We start from the raw sequence: 12,757 nt of genomic DNA, 5'->3' as shown, positions 1-12,757 counted from the left end.
AGGGTGCTCTTGTGGGCATTGGTGATGTCCCCTCCTGGGTGGTTGGGGCAGTCTTTCCTCTGGATCTTGTATCCGTCTGGGATGGCAGTGCTGATGTCCGGGACGGAGGATGCGTTGGTACAGGTACTGGCATTTTAGGGTGTTGCCGGTGCTGGCGTTGGCGGCGTTGGAGGCTAGGGTGGTGGTGTGGGACTGGCGGCAGTAGAGGCAGGAGAACTGGCCAATGGGTTGTGTTCGGCCAGGCCTGCTGGCATTCTCTAAGTCTTCCAGGGTTGAGTGCGAGGAGGGTGGTGGTGTCGTAGTGATGGGAAGTGGGAGGTCCGGGGTTCCTAGCGCTGGCCACGGTTGGGACACGAATGGGTGCAGACTGGCTTGCCTTTGGTGAGCCTTTGGCGCGCCGGCGGCAGCCCACTGCGCGCGTCTGCAGCACGAACCACACAGCGCCCGCCATTAAGTAGGAGAGGTGGGAGGGAGTAGAGGCTGGGAGGCGAGAGCGGGGGAATTCCGGGGGGAAGGGCCGTAGGGGCAGCAGCAGCGAAAGGATCAGGCATGCACAAGAAAATAAAAACAGGGGTGGAATTAGAACAAGACACAGATGGGCACAATAACAGTGGCACAACAGGGAAAATTAGGAAAAGAAAAAAAACGGCTGAGAAATGTTACGGTGGTTGCAGGCAGTCTGGTCCCAGTTGGAGTGGGTAGCAGGCGCAAGAGCAGACAGCAGCCTTGAACCTCTCAAGGAGGAGGTCGGGTCTGGAGGCAAGAGACTGCGGGGAGAGAGTGGACCTAGACCGAGGGTCAGAGGGCTTACTCCACAAACTTAACTTCTGGCCATTTTGAATGGTAATCCACCAAAACCGATGCAGATCTCACCTCACATGGTAAACACTTGTAGGGACATGATATATGAAATGCTACCTTTTGCCAAGGAGACACAGGCCAAGATACAGGGTTAAGGAGAGAAGAAAATACATTCTGCACACTCACTCGCTGTTTTGTCAATTATTTTATCTAGGCCTGGCCACCAGAAATTGCTTCTAATAAGACATTTCATAGAAGACATTCCCAAATGGCCCTCGTTAGCCATTTGTAGAATTTTCTCTTGCTTTCTTTGTGGCGGAATAATTTTCTCACCCATGAAAAGCAATTCTCCCTCATTCTCAATCTCGTGAGAAACTTTAATGTAGGGACCCATTTCTGAAGTGGCACATCTTTCCTTGGTCCAGCCTTCTTTCAAATATTGACACGCAATGTCACTGCTCATCTCCTTCTTTCATTGCTCTTCAGACACACCCAAAAATTCTGTTGCAATTGTATCTCTGATGGTAGCTATCATTTCACAGTCATCCTCATGGCCTGCATTCTCAGTATCAGAACGTGGTAATCTCAACAAACAATCTGCAGTGAGATTGCTCTTCTCAGGTACATATTTAACTTAAACATTGTATTCTTGTAACCTAGAAGTAAGTCTTGCTATGTGTGCCGTAGATCCACCCTCCCATTGGAGATAAAATTCCGACAAGAGGTTTATGATTTGTCCTCAGTAAAAATGTATTTCCCCCATGTAGAAAATAGAAACCTTCTCAGGGGTCCCACTGATACTTGGTCCTTTCAAACCAACAAAGAAGAAATTGTCACAGAAGCGAAATATAAAAGTAACATCTTTATTAACCTCAAATGAGGGAGACTACGTCACACAGAAGTCTTAGCAACTGAATGAGGCAGTCTAAGGAGTACAGAAAACTGGGGCCTTATATATGGTTAGGGTTGCATAATCAGCATAAGACAAAGGGGCAGTCCTGGCACATGTAAGCATGCAAAAATGACTAAGATGGGCATGCAAGATCTGCTTGCTCAACAAAGTGGGAGGAGCTAACAGTTGCTAATTGTGGTGAACACATCCTGACATTTACAGACTAGAAACAGTTGCAAGGATAGCTGCAAGCTCAACTGAGCATGTGCGAAGGTGGAAGATGCTAAATATAGTTTGTTTCTAGGCAGATTACAAGAGCAGTCAAAACTGAGGGAGGACAGAGAACATGGCGAGCACGTGGCAGCACATGGCAAACAAGATGGCTGCCAGAAATAATACAAAATGGCCTTCAGCTCATGCTAACAAATCTGTCCAATCTTTAACACCCACACATAGTTTCAAAAATGTTCTATGGCCCAAACACAGGCCAACAGCTCTTTTTCAATGGCTGTATTTCTCCTCCTCGTGTCAGAGAGTCCTGGACACAAATGCTACACACCACTCATCTTTACCACTTCTCTGACTCAATATACTATCAATTCCATATAAACATACGTCTACAGTGATAACACATTTTGTCCAAACAAAATTACTTGAGCATTGGTTTGCATGCAACCTCTCTCTTAATTTGTTGAAACGCTTTTTCTATTTTTTCCTACCATACAAATTCTGAGGAATTTCTCATCAATTCTTTCAGAGGTTCCATTTTAGAAGCAAAGTTTTGTATAAATTTGCTGTAATATGTCAATGACAACAGTTTTCCTTGTTATCAGGCGCATGTGCCTTGATTATAGCATCTACTAAAGATCTTTTAGGCACCACCCCACCCCCTGAAAGTGTGTGTCCAAGATATTCTACTTCAGTCTTGCGTGTTAAACCATACTTCTCCAGTCTTTCGCACACAGCCTTAATGTGTTCAAGATGTTCTTGGTTAGTCCTTGAAAAAAAACAAGAATGTCATCTTGAAAACACTTAACAAATTTAGCCACATCTTTGAATATATGGTACATCAACCTTTGAAACATGGATGTCTCCGAGGCAAGCCCAAACAGCATCCGTTTAAATTGGAAGAAACCTTGTTGTGTAAAATAAATGCAGTGAATTTCTTTGAATCTTCCATCAGTTCAATTTGATGATATGCTGAATGGAGATCCAAAGCCACTTGTTAAGATCCAGGGGCATCAGGTAAGGACAAGTTAATCATTTAATGTTGGCAGCACAGTACAAAACATTCTTTAGAAAATAACGGCTATCCCAGCATAGTACTAAGAAGCATTACATAAGATGCATCACTGATTCATAGACATAAAAGAACAATACAACACCAGCCCATCCCAGTTTGGACCCAGTCATATGCAAATCAGTCTTGACCCTGCTCCCTGTGGGAACAGTTCAGTCCGAACTGCCAGGCCAGGTCCTCTCTGAACGGGAATAGAAGCATCCTGGGACCAGTTAAGGGGGGTTGGGATGTGCCTTGTGTGGGTATTTAGTTTATTTAGGTGAGTTGTTCATCCCATGGATTGGAGATGGTATTAGTTTCTATGATACTATTTTGATTAAAGCATTAATGTTACGGTCAGTCAGATTATTCTAAAAGTGTATAAAGGTGCTGTTTAAAGCATGAGCTGTGTTTTTCAGAGCAGTCAGGTGTGTTTGTGTTCCCCCTTGTTTGTCCAGCCAGACTCGCAAATATTTGCAGCTTTTGACACAATCAATATTGGGGCCCTCGAATTGCCAGCAAATTCTTATGTGAATTTTGGGGGTGCAAGAGGACACAGCAGCAAGATGGCTGTCCATAAGCGAGGCTCTGCTGGTCAGGACATAGATCCTTCAATTATCCATGACAATGAGTGGCACATAGGTTCGGAAGATAGCCTAAAGTGCTGTTGAACAGATGCTAACCCCAACGGTGCAGTATACAGCCAGAAAGACACGGTGGAAGCAGGTGACCACTGAGCGTTCATCTGCCAGTTCGGCCTGCTGCCTTCTTGGTGAAGTGAGGAGGAGAGGGAGAGCTAGATGGGAATGCAGCCTGCTGGTTTGGGAGTCAGTGGTAAACTGGTGGCGGAATTCGCCCTCACTGCCATTGGTGGTCTGTTGGTTCGAAGTTGGGGAGGGGATGGGGCTAATGAGTTATCTCAAGGAAGGTGCTATGGCAGTGGACGACAGAGGAGGTGAGGCCATGGGCTTCTTCTGTGTTCTGTGGGAACTTGAGGATGCACGGTAAGCCCGGGTGCTGACCTCTTCTGACCTCTCAGTTGCAGAAAAGCAAAGCAAGCACAACAAAAGCCCCCTCCCAACAAAAACAAAAGACTGTCCAGCAAAACAGAAAGAATAAAACATAGGAGGCAAAGGCAGTGGGGATATCGCCCATTGCCTCTGGAGGGTACGGCGGCTGGTGAATCCACAGCTGTGGGCTGGTCGCAGGCATATTACAAACACAAAGCTGAGCACCATAAAACAAGACTGGCAGACGTGCAGGTATCTACAGGCATACTAGAGGACACTGGCCTCACTGTGCTCCCTGTGTTTGGTCCGTTCGGTTTGTGCCTCCAGCGGGAGCTGGGGTTGATGATGGGGCATGGAGGGGACTGCCCGAAGAGGCTTCAGATTTGATGACAATTGTAATCTGTTCTACATACCAAAGTCAAGCTTACTCACACAGAGGAACAAATTCCAATAACAACTCAGCTCAGGAGCATAGACTACTCAAGATACTCTGCAAAAGCAGCAGGCACGGCCACATAGGTGTTGTGGTCACCAACAGGATATCAGTGGGAGGTGACAGGCACTGAACCTTCTGACATCGCACCAACAGAAATATGTAAAAACAATGGAAACAAATCTAAACTGGCATTTGAGACCTTCCACATCCATTCCCAGGCACCAACAGCATAGAACACCACTGATTAGCAAAAGTTTGTGACAGAAGTGCACCAGATGTCAGACATTTGCTTCTTGACATGACAAACAGCCTGGATAAGATCAACTCCAAAACAGATAGTGTCACTGATCAGCAATGGCATCGGTTAGCTAGAGCAGTAAACATCAGAAACAGAAGATATATCAAAAGGACATAGTAAAAAAGTCTTCAGTAGGAAAAAGTTCTAGAAGTGATAAGGGCGAAAAAGGAAGACCTGAAAGCGAGGTCGCTGAGAAACTACCTTCACATGCTAGTTGTTGTGAAAACAACAAACATTGGTTACATGAAAGAATATGTGGGAAAAAGGCTGAAATAACCATTTGGGGAACCTCCCTTACACCTCCCCTCTTCTCATTCGAGCAAAGCCAACGTTCCCTGTTCCCATGCCCTCCTCCCGGGGCACCATCCCAACCAATAATTGCATGGCTGTTCAATTACAAAAAATGCAACCCAGTGCTGACATTAGCCAGAAAACAAGAATCCATTCGATATAAGAGGAATTATAGATCTTTGTATCCAGACTTCCCACTGCAGTGCAAAAGGTGAGAAGAGACTTCCTAATCAAACTCTCACTACAAAACTCTGTAATACAATATAGATCACTCTTTCTGGCTGAATTGAGGCTCATGGTGGATGGGAAGTCCCGTCTCTTCTCTAACCCGAAGTAAACGTATATATTTGTGTAACAGACTTTGCAACAAACACATTCAACATGAAGAGAAAAATCCCCTTAACTGTAATGAATAAACAACAAACCAAAGGCAAGAGTGGATCACTGTTAACCCAGTTCACTACCTTTGCAGACTGTTTACAGTAATCGTTGCTATTTGCAGGAAATTGTGTTACTGGTTGAGGGGGGTGTGATCGTACTCAAGCAGCAACCACAATCTGTCAGGGTGTGTCACAAGCAAACCCCAATTTAGCATGTGCTCAACCTTCTGGTATCTTGGTACAATAGCATTCAGGCTTAACTTTGAGTCAATGGGTAACATATCTATACATCACTTCAAGCAGTACTAAAGTGAAAACACCAAGCAAGAAAATTCCCACACTAATTCAGAAAAATAGGGTAAAATGTAATAAATTATTTGAGACCAAAATAACAAAAATCCAATCATTAGCACCAGAGATATGCAATTTTAAAGTTTTAACTGTGGTTATCTGTTTGGCCTAGACTAGAACAAAGACACAGGTTCAGGCTGACCGGGTTGGAGCCCGGGTCGGATACAGGGACCATGTTAGGACCCCTGAACAAAGTATCTTAAATCATGGTTGCAGAATATTGCGGATCCAGCTGTGAGGATGAGGCGCACAGCAGCAATTCCAAGGCAGCTGCAGGGCTGCAATGTAGAGTCCTGCATTGGATTTGAGGATACCTTTGATGAGGAACTCGCAATCCGAAGCATTGCATTAGAGATGCGTCACCTAATGGTGGTTCTGAAGAAGCTAAAGGGGTGGCGCTGCAAAGCCCCTTGTCGCAGATAAGGATTCCATTTACGAGGAGCTTGCAATGCGAAGACTTGCATCGAGGATGCGTTGTGCAACAGCAGTTCCAAGGAGACTGCAGGTTGAGATACTAGGTCCTGCATTGAGGATGTGTCACGCTGGGGAGGTACTCAAGTGAAGCTATGAGATTTGTGGTGCTGTGTCTGTTCTGCCCACAGCACAACAGCATGGATGGCAGAGCACCTTCAGGCCCATTTCCAAGGGTCCAGGACTGGGGTGGTACCACTTGGGGGGTAGGGCGCACAGCAAAGACCAGGTGCTGGGTTCAAGGTGTCTTGAGACTTTTATGCCCCTGATCAGGAGGTCAGCCAACTAGCCCTTGGAGTCCCTCTGGTGGTCCTGGGCTCAAGATACCGCCCCAGTCCTCATCACTCAAGTAGCAGAGCAGTCGGGCAGCAGGTCACAGAGTCGGAGTCTTTCTTGCATAGCAGCATTACAGGCCTTCTGAGTCTTCCACATGTCCAGAGGTGTACTGAGAAGTTCTGTCTAAGGGCTCACTATTTATATCTTGTGCCCCCCAGAGTTAATTGGCATGGAATTTTCTGCCTCCCTACCCTGGCCTCAGCTTGTCTGGGGTCACAGAAGATAGTGTCAAGCCCTTTGTGAGTGTGCTCATGCAGAGCCTTTGTGATGTGCGAGTGTGGTAGGTGACAGCTCCTTCCCCTTATCAAGTCAGAGATGGCCCACCTACTCCCCTTTGTCTCAATGTCAGGGAGTAATACACAGAGACCAACTGCCAGCTACACCTGGTCAAGTGACCAAGGGTACAGGCTGCATGTACAAAATGGTTAAGAGACGAAAATGTCATCTTTCTAAAAGTGGCCTTTTCAGAATTGTGACTTAAAATCTGACTTTATCATTAAAGAGGGTTTTAAAGGACAATTATTTAGACATCACACTCCTACTTGCTCCCAATTGTAAGTTAGCGCCTATTAAATGAATTATGGTAACTCAATGTTATCCTACTGGAGAGGTAAGCCTTGGAGTATTTAAAAAGAAATTTAGGAGTTTTGCACAACCAACACATGTAAAACTTAAAAGTGCATGCCCAACATTTTAGATACACTGCAGCTTGCACTCTGGGCTTTTTAGGGTCTACTCTAGGGGTGACTTTTGTGTATTGAAAAGGAATGTTCAGGCCTGGCAAAAGATTTATTCAGCCAGGTTGAAATGACAGATTAAAACTGAACACATAGGCTGAAATGGCAGGTCTGATACATGTTTAAAAGGCTACTTAAGGGGACGAGGCCTGGTACAGCCTATCTCCGGAGCTCCATGTCAAGACAGGCCCCATTAGATGACAGAGGCATCCTTGGCATGGAGGGGGAGATGTGAACAACTACCCTGTGCAGCAGCGGAACTGCGGTAACCAATCCTCGTATCTCAAAAGCGGAGAAAGCTCCCATTCCGGCCCTGTGCTGCAGACTGTGAGAAGGGCCTGTGGCAGAGCTGGAAGCCACTGCCCACAGTGAGGGTTGACACCCAATTGGACTGGTTGGATGACTCCTTCGGTCAAGCTACCGACAGCCCAGAGGAGGCTTTGAGCTTGAACTAGAGCCCAGGATGCGGAAAGAGCCCCTCATGTCAGCCTTGCACAGTGGACTGTGATAAGGGCCTGCGACAGGTTCAGGAGCTGTGGGCCACAGCAAGGAATAGTGCTGATCAGGACTGACTGACGACAAGTGAGTGTCATCTTCCATTGTCATACCGGCAACCTGGGGGAGGCTCTGAGCTCGCCCCCTCCTTTCTACAAAATAAGTCCATCACCCATGGAGCGGGTGTTTGCACGCACTTGTCTTGCTTCGCACTTCCAGATAATACAGAATACCACACAGTGGCTCAAACATGATGAACACTACACTACAACCCCTAGATAGAGATTCACTTAAAAAAATTAAGTTAATCAAAGACTCTCTTTTCAGAATAAGGCTTGTGCTTTTATTTATGCAATGCAGAAAGGCTTTCCCAGATATCAAATGAACAACAATCAAATGTATATAGCTATATATATATATGTGTATATGCAAGCAATATTAACACACTTGGGAAATACAACTGTTAAATGCATGGATAATAATAAACACAAGCAGCAGATAATAATGGACATCAGGTGATGACTTTGGATGTTTACCCAGACTCACTCACACAGCACAAAGTCAATACTCAAATAAATCACTTCTGATGATGATAGGCTCTGGAACTGAATATGCACACTGACGACAGTCATGCACCACAATGACTGTTATAGCCACTGGAAACTGCATAAGCGTGCAAACAGCCACACATCAAAATGGCAACAATTATAAACAAATCACCTCACCAGTTGCAAACACTGCATGTTAGCACACTCCAGACTGGGGAATTCACAGCTAGGGTTAAGAGCCTCAGCAAACCGGTGTTCTGCTGTACCGAATTAGATGCATCCATCCCATTCAGACTCCAAAACAATCCCAGTCTCTAAATTAACAAACCTCAGCTTTATAATCTCAAAACACACCAGAAGGTTCAAGAGGCCTTCCCTTTGTGCCAAGGTAACTTACTGGATTTGGCCACTTTCTTTGCAAGCATTTCGAAGGCAAAAGGAGTTCCCACGTTCTCTCTGCATTCTCACATGTTCCAGCCCTTATCTTAATGAAACTTACAAAAGTCTCCAATGGTACATTCAACAATCTCTTCAAAAACAAAGCAAACTTGAATGTGAATGACCCAAACAACTTGATGTAATCTGGAGGCCTGCCTGTGTGCGCAAAAAGCTTAAGCAAGACAGAGTCACAATTCAAGATGACATGAGGGCATGTCAAAGCCAATAGTAAGAACTTCATGATACTTCCCAATGTACAACACAATGCACATTTGTGCACCACCGCCTATAGCATCACATAAGTCATCTCTCAATGTAAAACATAATGCACATTTGTGCACCACTGCCTATAGCATCACATACTTCATCTCTAAATGTAAAACACAATGCACATGTGTTCACTACTGCTCATAACCCTGCACTTCGGGACCAAACTGTACATTCCACACCTCTCTCTCTCATGCATTCAAATGCACATTCCACACGTTCTGTTCTTGGCAAGCAGTTCTACTCTGTAACAGCTCCCACTTTAAGACTGCAAGATTACACAGAAGAAATATTCAAGGGGAAAAGGCATATGCAGGACGTACATTCAGGCTAGGGTAAAATAAAACACCAAAATTCAATTAAAATGATGGTAGTCAAAGGTCATCACATGGTTTCAAACCAAAGGAGTGCCTCTAGCACTACATTCCAACCCATGACCTTTGAGTATCATAACATACATTTAAAAAATCAATTATTTAAATAAAAGCACGAATATAAATGAAGCACACATTAAAACAGTGACATTAAAAAAGCATGTAACATAATACTTCATTTAAAATTGCTCATGAATATCAGATAATCATCACACATTCAAACAGTGACATCAAAAGCATGTAACATAATACTTCATCTAAAATAGCTCATGTGTATCTGATAATAACTCAGCTTCAGGAATAAATGTATGATGAATACGCAAAATGAATGCACAAATAGAATCAAACATTTTAACGCCTTGATGCTCCTAGTGTTATAAATGGCTAATTCTGGAACTTCTACTATTGAAGCAGTCAAACATATATTTTGCTTAAAATGAAACTCACTGGGTTTAATGGAAAAATATTCTGCTGTGTGAACACAGCCTTCTTGCTTTGAATTATTTATTTTAACATTTTACTTTACTTTCAACATTATCAGTTTATTGTATCCAAAAACAGTCTTTACTAGGTAAGTTAATCTGGTTGATTCAGACAAAGGATGTCAGCAACAATGTCAGTCTGTGCTGAATGGTGATCACTCCAAGGTTGGGGGGGGTCCCACACCCTCACAGGCCCACTCAGACAAAGGCACCCACGTGCAGGACAGGGACATCAGGTACACCAACATGTCGCAGTATGATCTGGAAAAGAAACAAGCATCACTATTCTTGCAAAAAATATTTTTCAAACAGCACATTTTCTCCTTTTTATGTTTTGGGTCTGTCTGCACATTTTTATCATTTCTGTCTGCATGCTTCTCAGCTGTCTCTGGGGAATTATCTGAGAATTCTACCTACACTTTGGCCTCTGAATTCTCGGTATTAGAGTAAAACTCTCCTTCTCCTTGCTCAGTGAGAAGGGGGGGGGCTGTCTCCTTCCTGACTTTCTCTCCATACACTGCTGAATAAGTGACCCTTGATCATTTGGCATGAGCCCAAGACCATCCAACTGCCCTATCTGGTCTGGTAATTTTCATTTCTCCAGCTAGCCCCACACCTCCTGTGCAACTGGTCTGCGCTGTGCATTCTGACACATAGGAATCACAGTTCTAAGTAAGTCTAGGGGGATATGCATCACTTCATTCTCTGCCCACCTGTTAGTAGTCTCTTTCTCTACTAGGTGCTCGCACTTAATCATGCACACCAAATCAGAATTGTGTCCCCCCGCCTCTGTCTCTAAGATTTTAGCCTTTTCATCTGTAAGGGAATTAAAGCTTCTGTCTAGTAAAGGTATGGTACAATGAGCATCTGCATGATACACAGTAGCTACGCTTTGCAGTAATATTTCCTGCCACTTCACTTGGGAATCCTGTGTCTCAGGCACCTCAAACACCCCCCCCCTGAACTTTCTACAGGGATCTGCACCATCTGTTCCTGCAAAACTGCAGTTTCTGCTTGTATGCACCACTTGATCACATTTGCTTCTTGTGCATTACCTGTTGTGTATAATTCAAGGGAAAGTTCAAAATTCAAAATCACATTATGCCTTACTGTCATTGTATTGGACACCCGATTATTGCCTTGGCTGCCAGCAGTTTGAGGAGCTGGAGCGGGACCAGGACTCATAGTCCCAGGCTCCTCTGGGGTCCTAACCGGCACCGACGTCGGCATCCAGCGCCTGGGGGTGCTTAAAAACACCAGAGGGCTCCCGCAGCACAGGATGCCCGATTATTGCCTTGGCTGCCAGCAGTTTGAGGAGCGGGAGCGGGACCAGGACTCGTAGTCCCAGGCTCCTTTGTGGTCCTAACCACCACCGTCAGCATCCAGCGCCTGGGGGCGCTTAAAAACACAGGAGGTCTCCCACAGCACCGGATGTGCGCGGGCATGAATGGGCAAAGTCCAAGCCAAGGGTGGGCCCGTCTGTGCCCGTCAAAGGCCAGAGGAGGCTGGGCTGGGCCACCCCTCTAAGTCCTGGTTTGTGAGATCTCTCGTGAGCCCCTGTTATCTCCATACAAGGTATTGTTCTTCTGGTTGTCCTTGACTCTTTTCATGTGAATTAAACTTTGCCACCTGCTGGGGTTATCAAATAATAAATATGGCTAAAAGGAAGGGCCCGATTGACCAACTTGGGAAAGGAACAACAGGGAGACTGGACGCTTTCTTAACTAGAGCTGAATCTGTTCTCAACCATGAGATTCAGCTAGCATAACATCGGCTATCACTAGGACCCCCCTTCTCGCAAAAGCGCTCCTCCCTAGGCAGCACCATTAGGGCATGTGATACTCCTACTGCCCACCTAACATCTCCCACTGCCTCTCTGCCTCTTGCACTATCAAAATCATCCTCTCCCATAGTGGATGTAATGACGGACTCCAACATCACCATCAGAGGCCAAGCCACTAAAATCCAGTCTGCGAATGCTAGTGAACCTCTTGTTAAAAAAAGGAAAACAGGGGAAGTACAGAAGCAAAATCCCCAGAAACCAGCTTGGGCAGTGAGACAAGAGGGACTGGCGGGTCTAGGGCAGCTGAAACTGGCCAAATTTTAAATGGGTTTACTCTATCAATGCCGGCTCAACCCCCGGATCACTTGATGATGGTACTTGGGAAGGAGTGCAGACTATAGTCTCCACGCTTTTGGAACCACTTTTACAAAAGATAACCCACATCGAGGAAAGACTTAAGAACATTGAGGATGTCGGGACCAGCTGGAAGAAAGACCGAGTTGATAACAACTTTGCAGTCCTTTGGAAACGACTAGATCGGCTGGATACTTTGACAAACAGACTAAACTCACATGTAAAACCACTAAGCCTACTATTACTGAGGTGTTGGTTACTAATCTACCAGCCAATGGCATACTTAATTGTAACCCACAGATTGCTGCGCCAACATCCCTTCAATCTTCTGGTGTGTGTGGCACCTGCAGTAAAGTCAAGGAATGTTTTTCATCAGAGCCACTAACCGTGCAGTACAACCTTTCTAATGCTGGTGGTACTAATAGCTTGCCTGAGACTGTTCCCCATATGTCCTCAGTTTTTCGTAGTGTGCCTAGGAGTACCACAGACAGTACAAACTTAGGGGGTGACAGACTTTGTGCAGGGGTTCCGGACCCCAAGAGAATAGAACGATCAGGCCAGCAGGGAGGTACTTAGCCTGCCACCGGCACCATGTCCTTTTGTCTTGGTCCTGGCAGGGGTACCCCCTATCAGGAAAAACCAAGTGGAAACATGGGACCAACTGCGCAACAAAAGTGCTGATTGGTTGTCAAAACATAAAGGGTTTAGGGTGTCAAACATAAATTATATCATCA

The 12,757-nt window shown here is 45.2% G+C and overlaps 1 long non-coding RNA gene across 1 annotated transcript in view; it reads right to left on the bottom strand.

Moving 5' to 3' along the window:
• Window positions 1-9,829: 9,829 nt before the first annotated feature.
• The window catches only part of LOC144819480 (uncharacterized), a 77,760-nt gene continuing 74,832 nt past the window's right edge, over window positions 9,830-12,757 (bottom strand). Inside the window, exon 2 of the long non-coding RNA XR_013607394.1 lies at window positions 9,830-10,147. This is a non-coding gene — a long non-coding RNA (uncharacterized LOC144819480). The remainder of the gene's footprint in view (window positions 10,148-12,757) is intronic.

This window comes from Lissotriton helveticus, chromosome 2_1, assembly GCF_964261635.1.
Source record: "Lissotriton helveticus chromosome 2_1, aLisHel1.1, whole genome shotgun sequence".
NCBI lineage: Eukaryota > Metazoa > Chordata > Amphibia > Caudata > Salamandridae > Lissotriton > Lissotriton helveticus.
This window is presented reverse-complemented; position numbering and strand designations above follow the sequence as displayed.